At 32.9% G+C, this 24,240-nt stretch overlaps 1 long non-coding RNA gene across 3 annotated transcripts; it reads left to right on the top strand.

Annotated features, from left to right (window-relative positions):
- The first annotated feature begins 3,926 nt into the window (after window positions 1-3,926).
- On the top strand, window positions 3,927-14,881 carry LOC110008033 (uncharacterized). 3 transcript variants are annotated; one of them, XR_002282438.2, is made up of 5 exons: window positions 4,056-4,678; window positions 6,347-6,482; window positions 8,857-8,965; window positions 13,463-13,522; window positions 14,446-14,881. It is a non-coding gene; the product is annotated as an uncharacterized LOC110008033 (long non-coding RNA). The 3 variants fall into 3 exon arrangements; XR_002282437.2 differs by lacking the exon at window positions 14,446-14,881 and having other exon boundaries at window positions 4,060-4,678; window positions 13,463-13,670; XR_016055670.1 differs by lacking the exons at window positions 6,347-6,482; window positions 8,857-8,965; window positions 13,463-13,522; window positions 14,446-14,881 and adding an exon at window positions 5,085-6,159 and having other exon boundaries at window positions 3,927-4,678.
- Window positions 14,882-24,240: the final 9,359 nt, after the last annotated feature.

The following is a 24,240-nucleotide window of genomic DNA, read 5'->3' as shown; positions in this document are numbered from 1 at the left end:
ATTTTTGGTGAAAATTAGTTCAGCGGCCAAAATTACATTCTAAGAAGGGTAAGCTTTTTTTGGAAAGATATCTCCATACCCTCTATTTTTAAGTTTCATTTCACAATAGACCCAAAGATTTAAAAGATATTTTGGGGCATAAAATTTGTAGATTTTACTTCTGCTAACCCTATGAGCTAATTTAAACATGTTTTTTTAGGCCAAACAAATATTAAAAGACATATTTTTTCTTCATGGAGGTGAGAGGATACCAAGAGGAGTGAGAGAGAGGTGTTTGAAAAAACACGGGAGGAGACAGAGTGAGAGATACATGAAGAGAGAGAAATAGATAAGTTTGGGGTATATAAGTGAAGAGAGATGATTGGATTTAGAAAGAGCATGTCTTTTTCACATTTATTTAAGTTAAACAATGAGTTTAAAGCTCTCAAGAGGTTAGAAAATATCTTTTGAAACCTTCAGTTTATCAAAAAATGAAACCTAAAAATAAGGGATATAAAATATTTTCCCACTTTTTTTGCCTGGATATTGAGAGTGTTTTGAATCAAGGAAAAATTTATATAAAGTGTAAACATTATACTGTTAAAGTAAGGTCCACCTTAAAAATCCAAGAGAGTAATTCAATGTTGAAATGCCCTTCAATAGATCATTTCGACCTCAAGATGTATGGATATGAAAAAATAATAATTTATACCTTAAAAATAGTGCATTTATAACAAGTTATTTGGATCGTCTATTTTCAAGACTTTTTAGTGTGTGTAGATCTACTTGATCAGTACCACTTTTGAACCTCTGAATTTCATATCTAGGGATGAAATAGAAGTTCAAGTTATCATAAGGTTCTCGATAGCAAAATTACATCTTCATTGAAAATCTTGAGATGCGCCTTAATACTATCGACGTGTATTGATACAATTTAATTTTTATCATTTTCTATGAATCCGTTTGACTTGAAATTTTAGGGGCTTGTGGGCAAGACCTAAGTGTATCATAGAATATATACAAAAAAATAATATACATAAAATAAAATGATCAAAACACCATCCACAATTATTGACAAGGGTAGGGCATTATAGTTATCTTAAATTTTACAAATTACTTCTTTCTATTTTTTTGGGTATTAATTTGCACTGGTTACGCATCCATGCCCCAAAATATATAATTTCTTAAAAAAAAAAAACTCAAACATTGAGCTGCTACACTGGCCAGCTCACCAAAGTTTGGATATGGGGCTGCGTGTTAATAATGTTTCGTTAGCCCTTTGGATACAAAATTACTCCATATAATCCAAACAACAATCTTTTATTAAAAGCGTGCGGTTTTCATAAAGCCAAGGCTCCCAGCAATCAAAATAAAGCGCACTTTCAAATAGTGTGGAGAATGTGGTTTTAATATTGAAAATATTTGTGATAGGTTTAAAATATATTTTGATTTCTAATTATAAAATTTAAAGTTTAAAAAATAGTGTATACCAAGCAGATCTATGAAAACTTGAAAATCTTGAAAATTGATGATCCAAAAATGTATTACAAGATGCATCATTCCAAAACTTGAAAATCCATTTTTTAATCTTGAGGTCGAGATGATCAATTTGAGGATATTTAAGCATCAAAATAACCTCTTCTGGTGAAATTTTTGGTGTGTGCCCTAATTTGATTGTTTAGATCCTCGCACTTATATAAACTTTTTCCTTTTTAATATTCACACATACCATTTTAAAATTGAAGCTTTAAACTTTGGTTAGTTGCTGGTACTAAAGGTACTAATAATAAAAGCGTGAAAAATGGGGATGATCTTTTTTATAATAATACGTGCATATAACACATTAACCATTCTAGAATTTGGTACAAATTCAATGAACCACTTTAAAATTGATAGTATTAATTTTTAGGGAAAATTATATAAATATATGTTTTATTTCTTGTTATTATCAAAGTACCTAAAACTTTTTTTATTACTCATGTGTCCGTTTTTTGGACTTTATAACAATTTTTTATGAAATACCGAATTGCCCATCTTTTATTTTTCAAAAGCCGAAATGGAATGGCCACGTCCTTCTCACACTACCCTAACTTTTCGATTTTTTTTTTTTTTTGAATGGTTATTCTAACCTTTTGGTCTCCACTCTTGCACTCTACAATTTTTTTTTTCTCTCTCTCTTTCCTTTTTGACTCCATGGAATACCAGCAAGCTTCACCAAATCGCACGGTTAAACTTTTGTAGAATGTTGATCTCCTTTGTGATATGTTCTCTACACTGCTTAACCGCAAAATATTTCCTATCAATTGTGGCTTTGTAAACTGACTCCCCTATCTTGCAATCTGTGAAAGGAAAGCGTATATCGTGTATAGAGCTAATATAGAGAGTATATATTACAATCAATATTTATGGGAAGGGTTGATAGGGTATATGTATTTTATTATAAGATTAGATATGGTTTAGGTGTCTATGATTTAGTTTATATTATTGTTATTTATAATTTGTCTATAAAAGATAAGTCTGTACATCCACATGAATAATGGACACAAGGAGTCTCTTCAGAGAAATCTGAGACTCTCCACATGGTATCAGAGCTAAATTCATTTTAGTTGTGTCCATTCCTCGTCTCTGAAGCATTGTCGTTAATTTTCAAGACGAGTCTGTTGATCACCAAGTCAGTGCAATTTCTGTCGAGTTGTGTTTTGACTCTCTGTTGAGTCATGTTCGACTCTTTGATCTGTCGTCTCTGCTGATGCGTGTTTTGACTATCTAATATGTCATCTCTGTCGAGTCATGTTTGGACTCTCTGATCTATTTCTATGCTAAGTCATGTTTCGACTCTCTTATTTGTTTGATCTTTTTCAAGAGTTCTTGAAGCCATCTGTTCTCGAGGCTTGTTGATTCACCACTGCTTTCGGTGCTTATTGATCAAGCAATCTGAGTATGCACCTAAAGATCCAACTACTCGTTTTCTACAATTAGTGTTCAAACTCTAGCTGCTCTCTCCTGCATCTTGAATATTAGGGGGGGAATTTGAAAGAAAGTGTACATTATGTATCGGGTTAATAAAGAAAGTATATACTTCAATCAATATTTATAGGAAGGGTTGATAGAGTATTTGTACTTTATCATAAGATTAGATATGGTTTAGGTATTTATGATTTAGTTTCTATTATTGTCATTTGTAATTTATTTATAAAAGATAAATCTGTACATTCATATGAATAATGGAAACAAGACGTCTCTTAATAGAAACCTAAGACTCTTCACACAATCCTTATTCAAATCCATGGTTGCTACCATAATTTTACTCTTTTGGTACACAACTGGCTTGTCAAAACAGTCCGAGATTTCGACTAATCTCTTTTGTTTTGGGGTTCTTGGGTTCAAATTCTCGACTTTATCATTTTCTTCCACTGAATTGGAAACATCGATTCAAGGCTCGATCCCCCGAGAGTCGCAGGTTTTGATCTTTTATGATTTGTGTAAATTAGGAATAAATAAATAAATCAAAACTAGTACAAGGAAAGATACCATAGCTGATAAAAAAATGATAAGAACTCGGTGGGCATCATATCGGTGAGTAAGAGGGAAGAATCATGAGTAGAACCTGAAGGAGGCTGAGATAAGATTGGCAATTGATCAACTGGAATCAACAATGGAAGGTCCATAGCAACTGTAAAAGTCATGTAATTATTCGCTTCTTCAATTCTTTCAACTGAAGTATTAAGTCTTTTGCTCACTTCCACTGTATTATCGCCTTTTTCCACACATAAGTAATAAACAAAATTCGGTTTTTCAAAAAACCGAAAAATAAAAAAGTTGGATTTTAAAAAATTCGAAATTATTAAATTTCAGTTTTTAAAAAAAACCGAAAATGGGTAATTTCATTTTTTTAAAAAAAATAGTTATGAAGTCCAAAAAATTGACATTTGAGTAATAACAAATAGTTGTAAGGATTTTGGTAATAACGAAAAATAAAACAGATATTTCTATAAATTTCTCTAAATTGTATTTAGTTGCTACATTATTTCAGGTGATAATAATATAAGTATGATTAGTGTTGTTGGGCTTTGAGGGAGCAGCCCTCATGAAATTATGTCCCCAATGATTTTAGCCGGATTTGGCATCTTCTATTGGCTTCATAATCTTGAGAAGTTCATGTTTCATTAGCGTTTTTCTCATTTCACATGGAAAGTGTTCATTTCTTTTGCCTTCAATTTGGAATGAAGACTCTCTCTCTGGGAAGAGGTTATAATTCTCGAGAGTTTTTCTCATTTCATAAGGAAATTGCTCATTTCAAATACCTTCAATTTTTTTTTTGTGAAATCTCTCTCTTGTGGAAATTATAGAAACTTAGCTCATATTTTTTGGTACAATATTTTTTTTCTTTTTTATGTGTATACATCTTTCATGAGGGCTAAAAGCCTAATTATACAGAAATGCAGTTTCTAACATGGTATTAGAGCGATTGATCATCTTCGTCTATTACTCAGACTCTGCTGTTGCCTGTAACCACATTGTGGCAGCTGATTCAATCTGGAATCTTGACGATTTGTGTTTGGAGTTATTTAACATCTTTGGCTCTTCTAAAGATCTGTTGAAGACCAAGTTCAATTTCTTTCGTTGTGTCTCTGCTTCCGAGCCCTTTATTCTGGTTCATCATTATCCAGCACTGAGAATGCTAAATCGTCAGCTCTCGGTGAGTCGTACCCTCTCTCTCTTCTCTTGTTTTTAATTATTTCTCTCTGGGGTTCGCTTGTAATTTTTCCATGAACCACCTAGTGTTTCATTTTCAATACCCATCTCCTTCAAACCCCTGCTTTCTCAAAACACGTTAAAATCTTCATATTGAGCGTTCCGTAGTTTGCTTAACCATGCTGACCAATGTTCCTGACAACATTGGTTGTAAGTTGTAACCAGTAAGCTCTTTGATGGTGTCGACCGAACCCTAAATCCAATACCCAGAACAAGTGCATGTAAGCAGTCCTATTATCCAACTTATTAAACGTAACCAGTAGAAGTGAGCATTTGTTAATGGCACGAGGTTTTCTTTTGTTTTCGAGAGAAGTAAGGCACTTGATTTTTGGTTGTCTTGTCAAAATCAGATAGGTTGCCAACAGTTTTCCGGCGGCTTTTGCAACTCTCTTTGTCTACAACACCAAAAAATCTTCAGCCCAAGAATTACAGCCAAAATTTGATGAGGAACAAGCAAAGCTTCGTCACATAGCCCATATCTCTTGGTTTTGGCCGGAAATCCATCTGGAATTCCATCTCCAACCATTAAAAGCTGCATCCTTATGTTATAAAACAAGCCTGATATGGCATGACCTGAAAAGGTACAACCTAGCCGCTTCTTGCTTTGAATGGATGGTATCCAGTGAGTTTTCCGGCGATGAAGTGTAGGAGCTTCTCTTCGATCTCTAGATTGCTTTCTGTACGACTGCACGGGACTCATCATAGAAGCCTTTAGCCCTAACCTTCCTTGCTCGAGCCCAAAATGTCCTCTCTGAAAACCCAAACCCTAGCCCTAGCGGCCATTACAAGCTCACAAACTAGTCCCTTATCTCCAAGGAGGACAAAACCAGTGGATCGAGAGGATCTGAGCCATTGAAGCTCTTATTCAACGGTCTTGATCTATACGAAGACGGGAATACTCTCTTAGTGAGTAAGGGATAGAGACAGGGAGGATGGTGGGGTCTCGTCATCCACCGAATATGCTGTTTGGGTCATCGATAGTGCAGTTTAGACCTCTCTAAGGGCAGATAGGGGTTACCTTGGCCTACATCTACGCCGAAAGGCAAATATTTGGTGCGGTGAGCGTGGAACACAAGGCATTCCTTGAAGGCAAATATGTTGTGTTCGATTGCTGCTGTGCTCCCCTCTAATGCCGGACCCTTGGTGAGCCTGAGCCGGATATGAAACCCACTTCTAAAAGTGACATTTGGAAATGCAATTTGTACCATATGCAAACCAGCCACCAAGTCATGTTTTGAGTCTCCGATATGTCTCTGTCGAGTTGTGTTTCGACTGTCTAATTCAGTTGTGTTTGTTGATCCGCTACTGATTTCTGTTGACTTTTTCAAGTGCATCCTGTTTGATGATTGAATTTATGTATCTTGGTTGATGACCAAGTTTTCTATTACTTGATCATATTTAACAATTGAGTTTTATGTTACTCAATCTTGTTGGATGATGGAGTTTTTCGTTACATCATCTTATGTGATGATCGAGTTTATACAATCCCGTCTATTCCAGATGCTTATGTTTAATAATTGAGTTTTCTATTATTTTATCCTATTGGATGATGGAGTTTTCCGTTACTCCATCATATGTGATGATCAAGTTTACTCGATCTTGTCTGTTCCAGATGCCTGTTGATTTGCTATTATGCGAGACTACTCTGTTCGAGATGTCGATTTTTGTGAATCGCTAATTTGCAGCTGCTCAAGCTTCTTCTATTCATGCTTTGTTACTAAGGCATGCCTTCAGATGTCCAAATTCAGGTGGCTCTTTCTTAACGCATCTTGAATTTGAGGGGGAGTGTGGGAATTATAGAAGCTTGCACTTATTTTTTGGTACAATATTTTCGTTCATTTTATGTGTACCTATATTAAGAAAGTGGTCATTGCATATGTTATTTTATTTAGTAGTATAGCTTTGTAACCCTATAAATTTGTGTTGTTGTTCACATCTTCAATAAGCTCAATAATATATCTTCCATGAGGGTTTAAAGCCCAATTATATAGAAATACAATTTCTAACATCTCTATCTCTCTCTCAGCTCAAAAAGTTACTGGGCTGCGGTTTGTATAAAGCCGAGGCTCCAAACAATTAAAGTAAAGCATACTTTCAAATAGTATCGAGACATGTGGTTTCAATACTGAAAATCTTTGTGATAGCCTTAAAATACATTTTCAGCTCTAATTATACAATTTAAAGCTCCATAACTAATGTAGATCAAGCATATCAATGAAAACATGAAAATTGACAGTCCAAAAATGCATTACAAGATGCACTATGTATAAAACTTGAAATCCATTTTTCTCTCATATTCATGCATTTTGAGGCTAAGATGATCAATTTGAGGATATTTGGGCTACAAAACAACCTTTCTTAATGAAATTTTTGATATACACCCCAATTTGATTGTTGAGAGCTTGACATTTATATAAACTTTTTTCAAAATTAAAATGATTCATTATATAGAATTTTCCATTATGGACCTCTCAGTTTTTGTCTCACATTTACTTTTGACAATCTCTCCCTCCCTCTTCCTCTCTCGACCTTTATCCAGGGAAATTTAGGTCCCACCCCATAAGCAGCTTTAAAAAAACTCAATGTGTTTTAGAAATATCTTTTTAAAATGAGGGTGTTTTGCATGAGGTTTCAACTTTAAACAATTAAATTACGGCATATAATTTTGATGTCATAAATTCTTTGGATGGTGTGAGAAATCTGTTTTTATCTCTAGTCATAAAATTTTAAACTTCAAAAGTAGTTTAAATCAAGCAGATCTACATATGCATGAAAATCTTGAAGATGGATGGTCTAGACAATGTGTTGCAAGATATAATATTGTTAGGACTTAAAATATCTTTTTCTTTGTTTTGTTTTATATCTATACATCTCGATATCAAGATGATCAATTATATGCTTTTTTTTCAACATCAACATAACATTTTTTTAAAAAAATTAAAGGTGAACCTTAATTCTACATTTAAGGTGTCAACCTTATATAAACTTTTTGGTTTAGAAGTATCAAATGAAACATAATATTCTTTTTTCTTTAAACAAAACCCACATAATCTTTCAAATTGTTTTTTTTACCAAAATACTCCTCTCAAAAAAATATATATATACAAAAAATCTCCCAAAAATATCAGAACTCTCTCTTTCTCTCTCTCTCTCTCTCTCTCTCTCTCTCTCAATGTTGTGATACCCTGGATAAATACTTGTGCTATTTAAAAAGGGGAGAAATATTATTACTTATGTAAAATTTCTATAAAGAAGGTAAGCTATATGATTTGTCTCTTTAAAATTCATAAAAACTCTATTTAAAAGATTTCACCTTGGGTTCACAATGTTAAAAGAGAAAGTCTTGATTTTTTTTTTTTTAATTTTTGCAGTTCTTTAGAAAATTTTATGGTATAATTTGCTAAAGGTGTATTTTGGTCTAAAAATATTTTAAAAGTAGAAGATTTTTATTAGATATTTAAAAAATATTGGGTTTTTTTGGAAAGACAACCTACAATTAAAGAGCAGGATGCAAATCTCCCCTTAATAAAAGGTAGACTCTAATAAGTAGTAATCAAGGTCTCCATGACATAGGAAAGGGGTTGGGTTGTGGTGGTAGCACCCCATACCTAATTATCACATTGTGGTTTCCAATCTTGTTGATGTCAGAAAAAACAGGTAAGCACCTGTTTTTCCCACTGAAATACCAAAAAAAAATATAAAATCCATGACCTCCTTCTCTAAGCAACTGTTTTTCCCACTGAATTACCAAAAAAAATAAAATAAAATAAAAATCCTTGACCTCCTTTTTTATGGACCAACAGGTAGTGGCCTAATATCAATTCCTCATAGTAGGTGGGCATATGCCATAGCCACTCAAGGGGATTTTTTAACCTACAAGGAAACATAGTAGTAGTTGGACATATGCCATAGCCACTCAAGGGGATTATTTAACATACAAGGAAACAACTCATGTGTAAAACATGAGATTCCCTCCTTTTTTTTTTTTTTTTTTCCTAGACATGTAGAAGCTAAAATAATTTCCTTTAGGGTCAGATGATCAATTTCATGTCAGGCTGTAAAGCTAGGGCTTTCAAGATTTAGAGTAAACTACAAGTTAAAATTTTATTTCCACATTATCAGGTGAACAAAGGAGGCCTTCCAAAGCAAAGTGTCCATATGCTCTCCTTCCTTACCACTGCCCGAAAAAATGTTGATATGGATCAGGAATCATCAATTCAGATCAAGATCGGTAAGCATGTTTTCTAAGGGTCCCACCCCCTAATGCCCCGTATATTCTATTATTTTATTAAATGTTGTTCTAATTTTTTACCGCGTTATCCAATCCTAACCGTTGATTTGGGATCAAAATCAAAATAAATGGGTGGTGGTCCATTCCGCCGCTCCGTACTTTAAAAGGCTCATACACCGTTAAACATCTCTCTCTTCTGATTCACATCTTGGGCTCAAATTTTCCTAGAAATGATGTCCATCATAAAGGACATTCTAAATTCAGTACTAGAAGAAATTTCAATTTTGGGCAAGTTTCCAAATCATTTTCTTTCTTTGAACTCATGAAATTTAGGGAAAAATTCCTTTATATTATCAGTATTTAAAAATAATCTCATATATTTTTTGATCTATGCTTGAGTATCACTTTTTGAGAGTGTATAAGTTATTTAATTTCATTTACTATTTATTAGATTAAGTTTAAATTTTGAGTATCCATACTACTCACCGTACATACTTATAAAAGTATAAAGAATAATCTAATAAAATAAAGGATGAGGTTCGTATAAGTAAGATGCACCTCAAAATTTTGTCGGAACTGTAGCTTTGGTATCGAAGCCCTTATGATAGCTTGAAAACATATTTTTATTAATAGTCATGGTTCAAAAAATTCAAAAAGATACAAATCGAATAGATCTATTAATACTTAAAAGTTTTGAAATATATGATCCAAATAATTTGTTACAAATGTAATATTTTTAGGATTTGAAATTCTTTTTTTCTTGAGACCAACATATCTTGAAGCTGAGATGATCATATTGAAGGATTTTCCAACATCAAAACATAATCTTTTAGAGGATTTTGAGGTGCTCCTAACTTCAATAATATATCGTTGAAACCTTATATAATTTTTTTCTAAAACAAAAATGAACAAAAAATTCCTACAAGTTTTAAAGGTATTTTGGTTATTTTATTTCTTTCAATTATTATTTTTTGTATATTTTTACAAGCACGATGCTGAAAATTATGAATGCTCCAAAACTAATCTAATGAACAAAAATAAAATAAAAAATGCAATTTGGGCTATCAACTTGAGCATAAAATGCACTGTTCATTCCAAAATAAAATAGAACTTTTTTTTTTTTTTTGTGAATTTCGCATGGAACTAATCTTATGCTGAGAGAAAAAAAAAAAAAAAAAAAAGAACCTGAGTGGACTGGGTCCCATCAAAACCATTGCAGTCATGTATTTGACCGACGGGACCAAATGCCGTAGGACCACATAATATTTTGCCATTATTTTATCCACTTGACAACTGGATGGCGTATGCTTTTCCATGCACAGGTTGAGTTAAGTACAGGGTCCTTTTCTTGCCTGAGGCTATTAAATTTTTTAATAATTTAAAAGTTTCATATGTAAATTGCATTGTTTACTCTCCCTCTTTTTTTTTTTTTTTTAATAACAAGAGTACTTTATTTTATTAGATCAAATGAAGTTAGGTTTGCCATTATAAATTAAAACAGAGAAAGCACCTCCTTACTTAGCTAAATCATCCGCAACGGAATTGACATCTCTGTATACATGACTGAAATTGACTATGCCAACCAATGATCTCAGTAGGAGTAGACTATTTTATTTAAAATTAATATGCTCTACACATTATTTTGTTAGTTGCTTAGTATACATTGTATATAATATTATTAAAGTATTTACCTCTTTTTGTGATTTTCAACTATTTTTAGTTATAGTAAGGGTGTGGTTTGTATTAAACCGATGCTCTAAACAATCAAAGTAAAGTGCAATTTCAAATAGTATCGAAAGATGTTGTATCAATACTAGAAATATTTGTAATAGCCTAAAAATTTATTTTTATATCTAGTCATAAAATTTAAAGGTTAAAAATAGTGTAGATCAAGAAGATCCATGAACACTTGAAAATCTTGAAAATTAATGGTCTGAAAATACATTATTTGCAAGATTTTTTCTCCTGTCCATGTATCTTGAGGTCGAGATGATCAATTTGAGGATTTTTGAGCATTGAAACAACCTATTCTAATAAAAATTTTGAAGTACCCTTAATTTGATTGTTTAGGGCATCACCCTTATATGAACTTTTTCTTTTTAGTAAATGGTTAACATTGAATAAAGCAGTAAAAATATTTCAAAAAGATAAACTTATGTGCAAAACTACCTATATAAGTTTATCTCACATAATTTTACAAGAAACACTATCAGGCAACTTATCATGATTGATTAATTTTATTTAAAAAATAAATTATTAAGTGAAAACAAGTACATTCAAACAAGCCCTTACTTTTACCGTGGTGGGTATGGGTAAGATACATGCTTTACAATTTTAAAAATTGTAAAGCAACTAATCAGTCATCCAAGAAGAAAACAAGGAACTGTAGCTAATTTGATAATTTATGTCTTGGGAAATGGGGCTTGGGTGTCGGTGGCCAGAGGGGTGGATACCTGAACATAACGTCGTACTTTTTATTCATATTGTTAACATATCAAAAAATATGATTTATGTCTTGTCAGTATATCATGTACTTTGCAATAGTGGCGTATAATATACTTTCACCTCACTTCATCTAGTTTGTTTAGAACCTGATGGATGGTTAAGATGAAGTTGCACAAAAATGTCATTTTGTGAATCTTGTGAAATAATGGCTTGAGTAAAGAGAGAATCATACTTTGCACCAGCCATGTATGGAAAGCTACACATTGGCCATCATAGTGGATTTCATTGTATTTCCAACTAATAAAGGAACCCTTCAATTTGAATCTCATCTATTTATTTAGCCAAAAGATTGTATGTACTTCCTGTCCATTCCTTCTCCATAACAATTTGACTCCAAAATTTTGGAGTTGCAAATTTCAGGAATGTAATATCTTTAATCTAGTGACCAAACTCCAAAAGAGGATCCGGGTGTGACCCGATTGGACCCAACCCGGACATGATTGGACCTGGACCCAAATAATGTTCAGGTACAAAATTTGGACCAGACCTGAGCCGCCACTCCAATTTTTAAACCATACCTAGACCCGGATCAGGTCTATCCCTCGAGTCCCAGGTTGGGCCGAGTCCATTGCCACCCTCATGCACTTCTTTATTCCCTCTAATTTCCCGTAGTCTGCCTATTTTTCTCTCTCCCCTACCAATAAACTCCACTCCAAATTTCCTACAGGTTCTCACCCTCTCTCAACTCACTAATGCAACTTCTCATTTATATGACCATGAGATTTGCAACTCTTGAGATGACCTAACTTGCTCTCTTCACCTTAATAAAGGTAGATTAACCATAATTAACCTTTGAATTATGGGGAGATTTACGTACAAACTCGAATTCTGGAAAGCTAAGTTATTTAACCAGGAAGTAGGATAACCTTAATAAAGTTCACTAACTAATAAATTTCAGTCTAATTGATCAGCTTGCTTTATGTCCCTTTTTCTAAGTCGGCCATAATGGCAAACAAAATCTCAAGGTTTTGAAACATGGAACGGTGACCTGGATCGCCCTCCAAAAAACTGGGCTGGATTGGTATTCCTGATCATGATCCGGTCAAGTGAACTAGTCAATAGAAAATTTTAAAAATTAGATAAGAAAAAAAAATGTAAATTGTTAAAAAACAAGTTGGATTGGTTTTGGACCAGGCCCTCCATTTCTTGATCTGAACTAGTTGGTTTCGTTCTTGTTCGCCATTATTTAAAACACTTCAAAATATGTGTGTTGGGGAGGGGGGGAGGTAGACTTTCATGTAGTTGCAAGTCAAAATTTGTAGCAAGTTGCTCTACTATCAAAATAGTAGTAAATGTGTTCTACAGAGCAGAGACATCCACAAAGTTTTTTTGCAAATATGGAGAGCATAGTGAGGTTAGATTTTGTTAGTATTTTTTGTATGTGAAATATTAAGTGTTATTTCAAAATGGCGTCATTCCAAAAGTCCAAATTATAATATTTCTAAAGTGTATTATTACAGAGAGAGAGAGAGGGAGAGAGGATTTTAGCCCACATTCGAAAAATAGAGAAGAAAAAATGACGCACTTATATAGAACACTTTTAAATTTTTTTGCAAATATGGAGAGCATAGTGAGGGTAGATTTTGTTATAATTTTTTTTATTTGTGAAATACTAAATGTTATTTCAAAATGATATCACTCCGAAAGTTCAAATTATAGTATTTCTACAGTGTATTATTACAGAGAGAGAGAGAGAGAGAGCGGATTTTACCCCACATTAGAGAAATAGAGAAGAAAAAATGATGCATTCATATAAGACACTTCTAACATTTTTTTTGCATGTTATTCTAAAGGAGGGTGTTTATGCATCTCAACTGTTTTTGTGGCCAATTTATGAGAAACTCCTTTTAGGTTTAGGCAACAGTGCTTACTCAATTCAGGGTCGTTATCCAAGTTAAAGAAGGCCATATTACAAGGCAGTTGAGAGTAGGGCTATGAACTTATGATCAATGGCACTGGTTTTTTATGGACCATGTGCTCATCCTTTTGCAGGTGGTTGAAGGTTTTTGTGGACCATGTATTGTCCTTTCCAGTTGGGAATGGCTCCCACAGGTACAGATATGATTGCTTCAAATAATTGCTGAGTTCAGTGCTGTAAAATTTGAGACCTCTTTTGTTTTGGCCAGTGAAGGGAAGCGCTTTGAAGGATTATGAAAGAAATTAAAATTTTAATATGAAATTAGAAAAGTTTCTATATAGATACTACAAAACTTTTATAGGCGAAAATGAACAGTGATTTCGCATACCCTCATCACCGTTCAAAGTTCATCGCATGGTCACGATTGTCCGGTAGTGTTTTATTTTTCATTTTTTTTCTACAAATCAGAATGATCTAAAATTTGAAGTGTGTGTTCATAAAAAAATAGGTAAATATATGAAAAATATTAAAAAAATATTTTACATGAAATAAATTGATCAAAATGCCCCCAAAAAGTTTAGGGGTATTTTGATCAATTTATTTTCGAGAATTATTTTTTTTATATTTTTATTAGGTACGCTTCACTAAGATGTACACACGTTCCAAATTTCAGATCATTTTAATTTTTTTTAAAAAAATAAAAAATAAAATATTAATGGATAATCGTAACCGTGCAATGAACTTTGGACAGCGATGAAGATAGACAAAATCACTATTCATTTCCCCTATAAGTATTGAGAAGAGTATAGACGAAATCACTGTTCATTTTCACCTATAAGTGAACTCCCTAAAATCTCTCCCTTCCCGTCTCTCTCTTGATGAATACTTCTTCAATGATTTTACAACTATGAACGAGCCTATACAAAATTAGCAACTCTTTTCTCTTGATGAGTACTTCTTTAATGATTTGTATCATGAGCATATACAACAAAGAATGAGCCTATACCAAATTAGCAACTCTATGGTAAGTGGTCACTCATGTCTTGCCCAAAGCACCAAATTGCATATGCTCCTTTGGTATGAATGGTTAATTTCTGCTTCCTTTTGTCTTGAGAAGGCCTGAAATTTTATGAGATGCCATGGAGGATTGGCTTTTTTAATGCCCCAATGTAGTACATTGATCAAGTCACCTTCAATGAGAGAGAAAAGTCATGGTCCCCTAACAGAGAAAAGTGCTGCTCCTGTGAACCACATATGGGCAAGGGCCCATAACAATATAAAGAGTTTTGCCACTATGGTTTGGACTATATCACCAACATCTGTAAGTCTTGGATTGGACTCGGCGCTTCCATCAAAATTTAGTTTGAATGCACAATCAGATGGGGTTTCATGTACTTGATGTTGCACTCCTTAGGTATGCCATGTTTACAATCCGGCTTTGGGACATGGCCCAAGTGCCAATGGGCCTTGAAAACCGTGTGTAAAGTGTGTGAACAATGGCTAACTTTGTTTTGGACAGAGTTTTAATCGTCTAATTTTAATATTTCTCTCGTTATCATTGCATCAAAATTAGTGCTATCAGAATCGGATTGGTTATCAAATTGATAAGAAGTTTGGTCCAATCAAAATTGGTTTGATTATCTATTTAAACAGTAGGATTGAATTTTTAAAAACTTAAAAAATAATAATAATAATTTAACATAATATATTACCAAAAAAAACCCAAGTTTAGGAATCATGCTTGGGCTTAAAAAGGCTAATTTTACTTAAATAGTTTAGCCATCCAAAACTGGACAAACAATGATTATCGACCAAATCCAGATTTTTCTTTGGATCAAACCTGCTGCCGCATCATCAGTTGGCGATCCGTCATGCTGGTCCGAGCAGTTGATAGCTATAATCAGTGGAAATAAGACGCTAATGTGGAAATGGAGGTAAAAGTTGGCTTTTAGGACATATATCCCTGAGTTGTAAGGACCTTAAGGGGGCCATGATTTTGCCAAGATCTCGTGGGGACCATGCAATAAGATATATTAAAGGGAAAACAGGTATCCTCAAATTGTACTTTCTACGCAACCCCTCCCCAAAATAATTTTTTATGGTAATTTTTACTCCAAAACATCTTTTTTTTTAGCACGTACCCTCAGTCAAAAAGTCATATTTATTTGTCCATACAAACTCGTCACATCCTCGGCATGAAGTGCATTTGGTCCGGGACTTCCAATTGCCAATCCGACATTGTACTCTCTGTCAGCATAGTGTGCACAGGGTCAGGCACAAGGTGCCCTTGGTCTGGCAAATATTCAATGGGGTCCGGCACAAGGTAACGTCGGTCCGGCACTCTTTTACATCGGTTTGGCCCTCTCTTACCTCGGTCCAACACATTTTTCACGCAGTTCGGCAAGCTGTTCATTGGGGTCCAACAGTGGTTTTATTGTATCAATCCTAACAGTTTTTTACTGTCATCTGGCAGCTAACCTTTGGTCCTTGCGCATCCTAGTGGGATGTGACACAAGCTTATACAGATAAGGGAATTTTGATTAGAATAAATATAACTTTTTGACTGGGGGTATTTGTAAAAAGAATATGTTTTGAGGTAAAAATTACGATAAAAAAATTGATTGCGAAATTGTCTAGAAAGTCTAAATTCCCAAATACAAAGGGTTCTCATATATTAGGTTGTGGGCTCTGCAAAGTTCAAGCATGACTCAAGGCAAGTCTAAGTGGACTCTCACTGGAGTTTTCCAAAAGTCTTTTTATTCGAATTGCAGACGCCGTTAAAGTTTGCAATGATCTTTTGCATATAGATGATGTGGGCAAACGAGCATCAATTTTTAGAAGCAATCTATGCTCTAAGCACCCAGTGTTTGAAAGCACCACACCATAGCAAGTGCTTCCAAAATTAGGGACAAGTTCTTGTTTGTTAAAGGGTTACTTCAGCTGAAATGTAGTATTGCCGATCGTCGATTGCTAACCACTGAAGCTTGATTCGCAATTAGGGGCAAATTTAGATTTACAACCGGATAGGTTTTATACTTATGTGGTTTCTGTAAGGCCTAGGTTTTATGAAAACAAAATAAAACCTCACCTCGATGGACTTCAAAAATCTCCATGATGGCTATAAAATGAATCTCCTTGATGGCTCTAACATGAATTTTCAATACCGACTATAAAATTTGAAGCTAAATAATGCTATAGATCTTGTGGATCCATGAACACTTATTTTTAGGGTGAAATGGTGTTCTAGATAATATACATTAATTTTAAAGATTAATATTTTTTTCCTTTTTCACAATCATAACAGTCAAGGCGAGATAATCGATCTACAGTTTTCGACACAAAACCATAATTTCATGTGAGTTTTAAGACGAGGCTTTACTTATTTTGATAGGACAGTAGCCCTATCAAACCATTTTCCTTTGTAGTGTTACCTTCTCTACTTATTGCCATGAGTACTGTACCCACTTCATCCGGTGCCGTACAAGAAAATTTGTGTAGTCTATGGCGACAATGAGCAGAAATCTGCAAACTCATTTCCTACGTACATGTGGTGTGCTTTCTCTGTATATTCACTTTCCCCATCCCCTGTTCTGTTCTGGTGCAAAATTCCAAATTGCAATAGATGAGATGAATCCATTGTTCAAAACTTCATCATTTCACTTGAGCCTTAGAGATGGTTCCAAACTGTGCACAAGTCTCTTTAATGTGGTCTATGGTCCACATTTCATCTGGCATGAGAGCTTTGGGATACAATGAATCAACAGTAATTTATGAATCGGGGGACACGTTTGTTGTACATTTGCATCCCCGAGGTATCAAACATCCATCCTGAAGATGGATGTAAAATTGTGGAAAAATTTAATGTTAAAAACATTTCTCCATAAAATTATCTTTTTAACTTTAATTTTTTTTTCTTTTATTTTCTTTCTAAATATTAATGATCTCTATGTTTATATCTAAAAAATTAGGTCTAAATTCCATCTAAAAAATAGATCAAAAAGAGTGGCTGCATGTCTACATGTGAGTCCTAGGACTCATAGAAACCTTGTCCTACAATGAAATCTTTGAAAATGTAATGTAACAGTTCTATCATAGGAGGAAAAAGTTCATATAAGGTTACAACGTTATAATGTAGAGCTACGGATGCACCTTAAAAATCCATCAGAAAAGGTAGTCTTAATGTTGAAAAACGCTTCGATTGATCATCTCGACATCGAGATGTATGATTAAAAATATTTTAAGTCTAAAAAATAGTGCGTTTTACAATATATTATCTACACCATCCATTTTCAAGATTTTTATATGTTTATAGATCTACTTGACTTTAACCATTTTTTAAATTTAAGATTTTATAATTAGATATAAAAATAGATTTTGAGATAATCCTAAGAACATTTTACATCAAAATTATATACCATGATAAAATTTAAAGGTGCACCTTACCTCTACAGTTACGGATGCATTTGTATACCAACTGCACCCATCATAGAATAATGCAACCACACTTATAGAAAATCATGTTTGTGGTATTTGTATGACCTAAAATTTTGCACACACACTCTTTTCATCTCAATAATCAATCCCCCTAAAAACAAAGTTTCGATTTGAACCCTAGATATGGCCAAAATGAATCCCTTTCAACAACGAATCTAGACCATTCATTCGGTGAATTTCAAGATCTTAGTCTTTGCAAACTCAAAATCATTTTTATTTATTTATTTTATAATATTGTTCATCTAATGATAATAAACCTATCTTAAAAAATTTAAAAATAAAAAATCTTTCTAAAGCTAGATCCAAGCATCTCATCAAAATAGACGGCCTATATTATTTGGGCTAAAAGAATGAAATGAGTGTATATTTTAAATTTTGGATCAAATAAATGGCCCAAAATGGACGGCCTATATTATTTGGGCTAAAATAATGCTTTCAAGATTGCATTTTCAAAATTTCCTTTTTTTTGTGATTGTTCATTAGAATGAAATGAGTATCTATTTTAAAATTTGGATGAAATAAATGGCCTTAACATGGTTTATTTAGGTTGTTGCATTATATTACTGTACAGCCGTTGTATGAAATCACTGCTCATGTGTGTGTGTGCGTGTGCATATATATATATATATATATATATATCGTTGGGCTGATATGTCTATATGAGCTAGTGGGCTAATCTCAGCTTTATATATATATATATATATATAGGAAAAGACTTCACAATGCCTATAGAAGAAAATGAACAGTGATTTTACTTAAAAATTGGAGCTTCTGTACATCTTAGTGAGGCGCACGTAATAAAAATATGAAAAAAACAATTCGTAAAATATAAGTTGACCAAAATACCCCTAAAAATATATTGGGGCATTTTTATCAATTTATTTTATGAATTAATTTTTTATATTTTTATTAGATGCGCCTCACTAAGATGTACACATTCTTCAAATTTCAGATCATTCCAATTAGTAAAAATAAAATAAAATAAAAATACTACCAGACAATGATGAGGGTAGACGAAATCACTGTTCATTTTCGCCTAGATCCATTTTGTAGTATCTTCTATATATATATATATATATATATATATATATATATATATATATATATATATATATATATATATATATATATATATATATATATATATATATGCTACCACTTGAAGTTCCTACCATTATTTTGCACCCTCCTCGACAGTAAGACGGCAACAAGATGTCAACAAGGGATGGCTAGGTCCATTTCACCACTCAGAAGTTCGTTTTCACCGAACGGCCTGGGAACCATTTAGAAAGTTTAAGAAATGGGAAAAGTTTATATAAGCTTGCAACACCTCAAAAATCCAGCATAAAAGGTTGTTTAGATGGTGGAAAACCCTCTAATTGATCATCTCAACATCAAGATGTATGAATATAAAAAGAAAAAAAGACTTTGAAGTCGCGAAATAGTATATCTTGCAACACATGCAGTCAATTTTCAAGATTTTCATGTGTTTTTATATCTACTTGATTTGAACCAATTTTAGAGTTTAAAAGTTTATATTTAGAGATGAAAATAGATTCTCAAGCTATATTAAAAGCATTTTACATCAAAATTACGTTTGTGATAAAATTTAGAGGTGCACCTCTAAATTACATTTGTGATAAAATTTAAAGGTGCACATCAAAATTACATTTGTGATAAAATTTAGAGGTGCAGTATATACTCATTTTCGAACTCCAATGTTAACCCAAGGACCATTCTTACTAGGCATGTTCCCTTTTATAGTCTTTAAATTATACAATTAATCTAATTACTATTTATTTTTGTAACCACCGTCGAAGGAATAAAATAGATTTATCTTCGACGAAAATACTTCGCATGTATAAACACATGATTTTTTCTCTAAAAATTTGAGATAGATTCTCTCTAAAAATTTTGAGAAAATTTCTCACTCTAAAAACTTGAAATTTTGAAATAATTTTCTCTTTAAAAATTTTTAAATGGTTTCCCTCTTGGAAAATTTTGAGATAGTTTCTCTTTGTAAAAATTGAAATTCAAGATAATCTCTCTAAAATTTTTGAGATAGTTTCTTTCTCTGAAAATTCAAATTCCAAGTTTTTAGGGACATAATTGTAGATTTATCCTCAATCAATCTAAAAAAAGTAAAAGCATACCCTAAAATTCCTTGAAGAAAATCTTGTCCCAAGTAACATACAATCGATTTATCAACCAAATTTGAGTGTTTGGAAACTCAAAATCGTTCTTGTTTTTTTCTTTTAAATTTTCAATTCATTTATTGGAAAATTCTAAAATTATGCTCTTTTTCTAGAGATCACTGTCAAAATTTAATGATGATCCTTTGGGGTCCTACTCACATGGGTGTGAGAGGGTCTCATAGTATCATTACTCTATAATATTATACCAAGTTTAAAATCAAATAAATCATCCAAAGCAAGTATTTTATTTGAGGTGCATCTTACTTCTATATTGAATGTTGGAACCTTATATAAACCTTTTTCATGGTCTTGATTCCTCAAAAGCTACTTGTATTAGACAGAGGATTATGAAAAATTGGGTTTTTTTTTTGGGTAAATTTTTTTAACTGAGTACCTTCTTTTTAATCACTCCTTTGTGTGTGGCGTCTTCGTTCACTCGTCGATTCCAATTGATCAAATACCATATTTGCTACCATTACAAAACAAGGTTTTAAAACTCAGCCGAATTGACTTAGATGCATAAAAGAAATTATTAAAAAGTTATATAAATCAATAGTTTTCACTAAATCAGTGTATAAACATATTTAGAAAGCTCACGTGTTATTTTCGAAATTTAAAAAGAGTTATATATTTCATGTTCTACACTAAATCCTACATTTTGATAGCATAAAGTGTATTTTAATTTTATCTTATTTATTTATTTATTATATTGGATTAAGCTCAAATTTCGTGTCTATATTTCTCACTGTCACACATATATAAAAATATCTAAAATAATTTGTAAATAATAATAATCAAAATACCCCTATAATATTTAAGGGGTATTTTGATTATTTTAAATTATTAGTTAAATTAAGTGTGTGATGATGAGAAGTATAAACATACCAAAATTAAGTTTGATTTGATGAATTAAAAAATGATAAAGTTAAAACACACTATTTACTTTTAAAAAATGGGAATTAGTGTAAATTACCAACCATATGGGACTATTTTTTAACTCCAAAAATAAAGTAGGATTTTTTTTGTAAATTTGTCTATGAAATTTTGATGTGTTTGGCCATTATGTGTGTGTGTTTTTTATCATATGCGCTATTTTTCCTTTTTATGGATTTTTTTTAATTGTTTGTAGCTATAAATCAATTTTTTCTAAATACCGTTTTTATAATTTTTCCATTTGGCTTTTAATGATGCTAATGTTTTGTTCACCTTTTTACTAAATTTTTTCTGTTTTAACAAAAAATTTCATTTTAATTTTTTTGTTTTCCTTTTCTAGGCTTTACATGAGTCAAGATAGTCCACTAGGACTCATATTAAGTTACTCAACTTAAGCGGGGGTTGGGTCCCAAATTGTTACTAGGGAAAGTGGTCACAATTGATCTTGTCCGTATGAGACCATTAACCTTTTGCACAAAGTGGTCACGATTGATCTTGACCACTGGATGTAAAATTGGTTGGCTGCATTTATTTCATTGATCAAGTTCAAAGTTCAAAAGAAATTCTCTCGAACTTTATGACACATTCAAGCTATCAGATTTCACAACGGATGGTTATAAATAATTGTGAACTTCTTGTACAAAAGGTAAATGATCTCATTGTATACAATCCCTTGCTACAAACCATCCAATACGTTTCGAAACTTTTCCTTATATTTCATGGCTTTGCTTTGATATCAAACTATCATGTACACAAGCGTCCTGCATTAAATTATTTCACAAATATTAATGTTATCTAGTCCTGTTAGTATTATCACCATATGAGTTTTATCCTAACAACTTGAGGTCGGCTACCTAATCTTTATCTCAACTACTTGAGGTCCGCTACCTAGTCCGCTTCATGTGAGTTAAAAATTGAAGAGTATTCTAGTCTGTAAGGGGAAAATTTAAGGTTATTTTAGTACGTAAAGGGAAAATTTAAGGTTATTTTAGTACATCAAAAGTAAGTATAAAACCCTAGAATCAAGGTTTTGCACATGGAACTTTATTATGCATGCACTCCCCTTCTGCACATATTAGAGCTACCCAATCACCATATCCAATAGGTGTCTTGCTTTAATAATGATACTTCAAGATATCAGTTGGGCCTCTAGAAAGGAAATACCATGCAATTTTCATAAAAAATAAAACTGGAAATTATAAGATACATGGACTTCAAATCTTCACCACAATCTCAGCTGCATACAGCAGAGTACCGAGAATTTTCGAGATGAATCTTGAATTTATCTTCTCAAGATCTTCATACATCTTCATGAGATCATCTTCTCATGTTTCTTGACAATGTGCCGGGACTCCACCAAATCAACTCGGACTTACTTGACCTCATCTGTACCCCCGAGTTTCAAGTTGTGTGTACAATTCGAGCATTTAAAATTTTCAAAAAAATTAAGTGTAAGAAATTACGATATGTTATACAAATTTTTCTTATGGATGTATTTGGAAAGACTGGTGAGTTTTTTTTGCCATAATCACTATTTCATTTTATTTTTTGGATTTTTTGAAAATGTCCCAAACTGTAAAGTGGCTCTTTTTAAATCCATTTTTTCCTACTTTTTTAAGCTTATTTTAACTTTAAAAGTTAGTGTAGGTTTGAATTTACTTTTAATTAATGTTTTTTATTTTTCCAAATTTTCTTAATTTTTTAAATTACTTCTAGGGCCTTTTGGCCCTGTGCACCCAAGTTCGGCTAAGTAACTCGCATTGGCCAGGGGGAGAGTTCCCTGCCGAATCCCGGCACACTATGTCCTGATGATCTTCAACTCTAAATATTTTAGATCTTGGAAGTAATCCCAAAGATTTTAGGATTTCTTGGAATATCCTTAGTTTTCATTCCTCATCGATTTTAGACGTCCAATTAGTTTGAAACTCATAAAAAAAGGTCCATCCTTATTAGAGATGCGCTTCTTAACAACTTTGGACTTGATCTTCATCAAATTTAAGTGAAAAGTCATCAAACCTGAGTTTCCACTGCAGTGTGGCTGCTTATCAGATGGTGAACCACAGTGAAATTCGGTTAACCCACTTGGTGGATTCCCAAATTTCAGCTCAATTGAAGTTAAATAGCAAAACCTTTCAAAGTTTGCTACACTCTAGCAGCTTATTCAGACAAGAGACCACGATCAACCTTGGTTGACCCTTTTATTTGCACCGAAATGGTAAGAAATTCAAACTGGGGGTTCCTAAGTCAGCCCTCAATAAGCCTGAAATTTTTTGGATCAAACCGAAGTCGTTATGATGAGTTTGTTGCGATTTGGATTATATGGTCATGTACAAACCACCACTAACACTATTTGGATTCTATTGCGCAGATCCACGGCCAAATACGTGTTTTCCAAGCTCCGAATCCCTGGCTGCCCAACTTTTTGGGTGTGTAAACCTTCTCCCAACTTACAAGATGATACTTTTTTTTTATCCCCAGATCCACCACATGAAAACCTTTTTAATCAGACTCTAGGATTTTCGTAACAAAGCCAGGCATTCTCAAGTGTTATGAAGAACACCAGTAGATTGAAAAGCTTGGGATTTGATTAGGGTTATTCTCCCACCCACAGAAAGAAATCCCATCTTCCACATGTCCAATTAAATAAGTTAATTACCTAATATTTCCCAAATAGATATCCTCTTAAAACCTATACGCAATAAGTCCAAGGACATTGGATTTGACAGGCATTACCCTAGTTGCAAATCCACTTAATGTCCAATAGCAGAACGTTTTCAGATTGAATCCCCATTTTCCTTTTACTGCTTTATGAAAATTGTTCTAGTTCACATGGTTTCTATACCAACTTAGGTGGAATTGTTAATTGGCACATTGAAGTCCATAGAAGATTCAAAACTTATTAAAGCATAGGATCATATACAATTAGACCATTCACATTTGGGATAAGAAAGGTCACAATTATCCATAGCATTCAAAAGGAAATACAACAACTTGGTATAAGATAGGTTACAACTATTGTTAGTATTTAGAAGTAAAATCCAACAACTCTGGGTGTGTAAAAGTTAAAGAAATTCTTTTTTGAATGTTATACAACCAGCCACCCAATTAACGAAGTGTGATTGTGACCACTTGCACTGAAGGTAAATATTCTTATTGTGTGCTTTTCTTAAAGCATTTTTATAGGCGATTACCGTGTTAGAACGATGTGCAGCTTAAACATGCTGTGGACATTCTCTAGGGCGAGATGTACTGACCATTTCTAAAGTTTTCTTATGCTAAGAACCAACAAC

This window comes from Amborella trichopoda, chromosome 5 (genome assembly GCF_054954075.1).
Source record: "Amborella trichopoda isolate Santa Cruz 75 chromosome 5, AtrichopodaSantaCruz75HAP2 v2.0, whole genome shotgun sequence".
Lineage (NCBI taxonomy): Eukaryota > Viridiplantae > Streptophyta > Magnoliopsida > Amborellales > Amborellaceae > Amborella > Amborella trichopoda.
This window is presented reverse-complemented; position numbering and strand designations above follow the sequence as displayed.